The sequence below is a fragment of the Lolium perenne genome, chromosome 1, assembly GCF_019359855.2.
Source record: "Lolium perenne isolate Kyuss_39 chromosome 1, Kyuss_2.0, whole genome shotgun sequence".
In the NCBI taxonomy this organism is placed as follows: Eukaryota; Viridiplantae; Streptophyta; class Magnoliopsida; order Poales; family Poaceae; genus Lolium; species Lolium perenne.
Genome location: NC_067244.2, coordinates 260,994,821 through 260,999,158, shown reverse-complemented (window position 1 = coordinate 260,999,158; position 4,338 = coordinate 260,994,821). Strand labels below are relative to the sequence as shown.

At 39.7% G+C, this 4,338-nt stretch overlaps 1 long non-coding RNA gene across 1 annotated transcript; it reads right to left on the bottom strand.

Annotated features, from left to right (window-relative positions):
* Positions 1-314: 314 nt before the first annotated feature.
* Positions 315-2,890, bottom strand: LOC127327762 (uncharacterized). Its single transcript, XR_007868713.2, has 5 exons — positions 2,547-2,890; positions 2,361-2,457; positions 2,119-2,273; positions 1,159-1,234; positions 315-993 (listed from the first exon to the last, which is right to left on the bottom strand). It is a non-coding gene; the product is annotated as an uncharacterized lncRNA (long non-coding RNA).
* Positions 2,891-4,338: the final 1,448 nt, after the last annotated feature.

Below are 4,338 nucleotides of genomic sequence, written 5' to 3'. Positions count from 1 at the left end.
CCGGGATCATCCCCGGATCGTCATACGAAAGTATGCGAGACTCGGATAATCGGTCATAGTCTTTCGCCTGTCTCCCTTAACATGAGCCCCTCCCTGCGGGCTTAACCCTTCTCGGCACCCCGGCAGCATACCTCCTTTTTGGGCGTATCTCCGGCGCCACGACAGAAGACCCTCAGTAATCGTCCGGCTGCAAGTTAATGCAGTGTATTGCCTCCTTCAGAGTGCAACCCGGTGTCAGAGGTCATCGTGACCCTCCTAGAGAGTGGTGAAAGTATCTCATGTCAAATTTAACAAACTACGGACTAAGCCCGTGCCCACTTTGGATATTGTGGTTGCGCTAGTTAATTGTCATGGGTGAGTACTTAGGCGCCAAAGTTTTCATAAAACCCAACCTTTTTCACATCCTCATCATTTTTACCAAATCCTTTCCTTTCATAAATCCTCACTTGGGGAAAACATCATGCCCAAGGTTTTATCAAAAACTTTTACAACAAGGTAAAACCTTGAGGGTTTTCCCAACCTAAAGTTTATGTGTGAACTAAGAAGTATAATAGCCCAAAAGTTGCCATTATACCATGAAGGGTGACAAAGACATCCATACTCACATTGAGCATAAATGGAGATAATCAAAAGTGGAGCAATTTTAATGAGGTTAACCCATATCTTTACTAGAATTAGAGGTGTCAAAAGGCGATGAACGTAATTCGCATACTTAGAGTAGGTATGCAAAGTAACAAGGAGAACCTTACATACTTGGTGGCAAGTATGTAAAGAAACAAAGTAATCGAAAACCCAAGGAACACAAGGAGCCAAGAGACCAAAGGATGGCAAGATCTCAATCAAGAACATAGAGAACGATGGATCAAAGTAAATGGCTTGCCTTGGCTTATTTTTCCCTGTACTTCTTCAACTCTATCAATATAAGAATCCCAACAATATAAATAAAATCCTTGTCCAATTCCACTTCTTCTTCTTCTCCGGAATTGTTCGCATCTAGCGCCGGAAAATATAAAAGGAACACAATCAATCACATTGCATCAACAAGACAACATTCAACAATCAACAACTAACCATGCAGCCAAGGTATAACATACTAAGGACTTATAGAGACCACAAACAACTTCAAGAGTTTTAATTTAGAAAACCCCATTTATTTACCTAGTAGAGGTATGAGTGCATCACAACTTAGCAATTGCCTCTCTCGGTTATCACCATGGTATAAACCAAACATCCCCTGGTAGGTAACATCATAAAGAGGACAAGAGCATTAGTTTGGCATCAAACACATTCACAGTACATTTTCAAACATTTTGGGAAAAGTAGAAAACAGTTTTCCTAACTTAGTTGGCTCACACAACACAACATCCAAAATAGGAAGCAAACCATATTCCACATCATTTAAAAACTTAAGCAAAACAATAGGGCTAATGTTAAGTTGCAGAGGTTTTGTTTAGCAAGCATAAAACAAAGGTTGTCCATTCCTAATAAAGAGAGTTGGTCAAGGGTTTTAAATAGACCAACAAGTTTTGGTCCAACAATGCATGTCACACATATACCTTACTAACAGTAACGAATATGCATGAACAGAGACTAATAATATTTTTCCTAGATGGCCAGTGCTAATACAAGACTAACCCAGTTGGAATCACCCAAAAATATTAAACCTACAATTTTAGGAATTTCTTTGAATCTGACTGTACAGAAAACAAGATCTGTAAGCCATAAACCGTGGAAAAATCCTAAAAATATGAGACCACTGGCATTTGAAAGATATCTAAACAGAAGTGCACACACAATTGGATTTGGGTTCAAATTGTTTCTGAAACTCTCACAAATGGATTGACAAGATTACTGCATGTCTATACCATTTGCTTTACCTCTGGAGTTACAGAACAGGTAAGGGTTTGAAACTTGTTTGAGAAGATTAAGAAAACATTTAGTAGTCCTACAGAACTGGAATCACTCAATTTGGTTCAAATATGGATTTTTGGTGATTTAAAAGCTAACAGCCATGTCTGCAGAACACACAGAACAAGTTTAATTCACCACAAATCGTACATCAATCACAAAAATATGAGGTCAGCTGCATCTGAAAGGTATTGAATAGGTGGTTCTTACCCAATTTGTTTCACTCAAAGATTCGTTCCCAAGCTCCTGGTTTAATTCGACAAAGTCAGATCTGACCAGATCTTGACCTGTGAACCATTTCAGTTTCAGGAGGTCAATCGAAGTGAAACCACCGCCAAAATGAAGGTATTGAAGAGGGCTTTCACCTAAAGTTGAGTTTGCTCAAAAAGGTTTCGTAAAACGGAACAAATCTAACAAACAGTGAATCTGCATGTTTACAGAACTTTATTTACCACGGACAATCCGTAACGAATTTGAGGATGAGACTAACGCCAAGTTGTAGATCTTTTCCGTATCTATCTGCGGAACTTTGAATCACTCGATTTGGATCTGCGCACGAGATTTGGTGGATTTTACAAATTCGTACCAGAATCTGAAACAACAAGATAGCAGAAATTACTGCAAGGATTTGGACGAACTTTGCTCAAGAACTTCAGATCTGAGGATAGCTCAAGCTTCTCCATGCTTGGACCAACATGCACCTGCATCAAGATCCAATCTTAGCAATGGATGAAGAGGAAGAGGAGAGAAAACCATCTAGGGTTGGGGAGAAGAAGGAGAGGGAGGCTCTCATGGTGAGGAGGAGCTTGAGGGAGGAGGGAGCTTCATCTTGGAGTGCCTTCCATGGCCATGGCCGGCCATGGGAGCAAGGGGCAGCAGCATTTTCGTGGGGGAGAGGTAGAGGAGAGTGTGAGGGAGTGGAGTGTGAGAAAAATGACCAAAGGAGGAGGGAGTGGCCGGCCAAGGGCCAATTTATAGAGGGAGAGGGGTGGCTGCCTCCTTATTTGATTGGCCAAGGTGGGTGGCTGCCCATTTAGTGATTGGGGTAGTTGGGAGGCAAGGCTTGGAAGAGAAGGAAATGAGGAGGGAGGGCTGGCCAAATTTTCTTGCCATGGCCGGCTCCTTCTTGACAACCACAAGTGAACAAACAAAGTGCAATGCCACTTCATGAATGTCGACCAAGGTTGAGTATTTGAGGGGTTTGCTAAAAATGGTTTGATGATGTATTAAAATTTGGGAGAGAGGTGATAATAAACATTGGTGGCAATGTTGGAGAATAAAGTACTTTGATCAAATTATCAATTTGGCCAAGAGATGATGGTGGTGATGGTGGTTGTGACAATGGTAGAGCAAGATTAAGAGAGATGGTGAGTGAAATAACCATATACCCACAATGAAGAATATGGGGACTTAAATCATGAATTCATGAGGTCAAGGTAATGATGGAAAATAATATAAATTTCTCTACAAATGAGAGGTCAATAGGGAGTGAGTTGAAAGTATCAAATGATCATCCATTTGATCCAGAATTGGAGGATGGAGGGGATACAATGTGGTGGATCAGAGATGTGCATAAGATGTGCAAGAGTTGTCATTTGAAATAGATCTTGTTTGAAAAGTATTTGAAACACCTCAATTGTCTAGGGACAATTGGGAATGATCTCAAGTGGAATGAAGTTTGAAAGTGTTGAGATAAAACTAGTTGGAACATAGGGGTTCAAAATATTCTACTTACTTTCTCAAGTAAGGTAGAGTTTTTCTCAAAGGTAAAAATAAGCAAGAGGAAAACAAGAAATGGTATAGGTACCATAAACAAGCTTTTTGTTAAAACAAAGCAAAATAGAAATAATGTTTTATAAATCAATACTTGGTAGAAATGGGATGAAAAACAAAACCCATTTCAGTTCCTTGTTTTCTTTGAAGAGAAATCTTGGAAAGTTTTAATAAAACTAGAAGTAGTTTTGTGATCAAAACTAGAGAAGGAAAACTGTAGGATTTTTGAGGAGGGAAACTAATTTAGGGAGGAGTGTTCTCAAGGGTAGATGGTGGCTACAAAATGTATCCATCATTCCCACTCTTGGTTTTGTGAAGATTAAACTTGAATAAAAACAAGAGGTAAAAGTGAAGGAAGTGATCTAGAGTTGAATCATTGGATAGGGTATAAGATCAAGTTGAATATATGTGATGCAAGGGTAGAATGAGACATGCAGGATGTGGAAATTGTAGAGGGAGATGCACAGATGAGATCCATGCATTGAGATCACCAAGTTGTGAATTAAGGATGATTGAGCTATCTTGTACCACAAAGAGAAAAATCAAGATGGCACACCCATGTTGTCATCAGGAGAGAGGTTTGATGTAGTAAGAAGGAAAACAATTCTTCCTAAGCCACACATGTGTTTTATTTGGTGAGTTGCTTGTTTAACCACT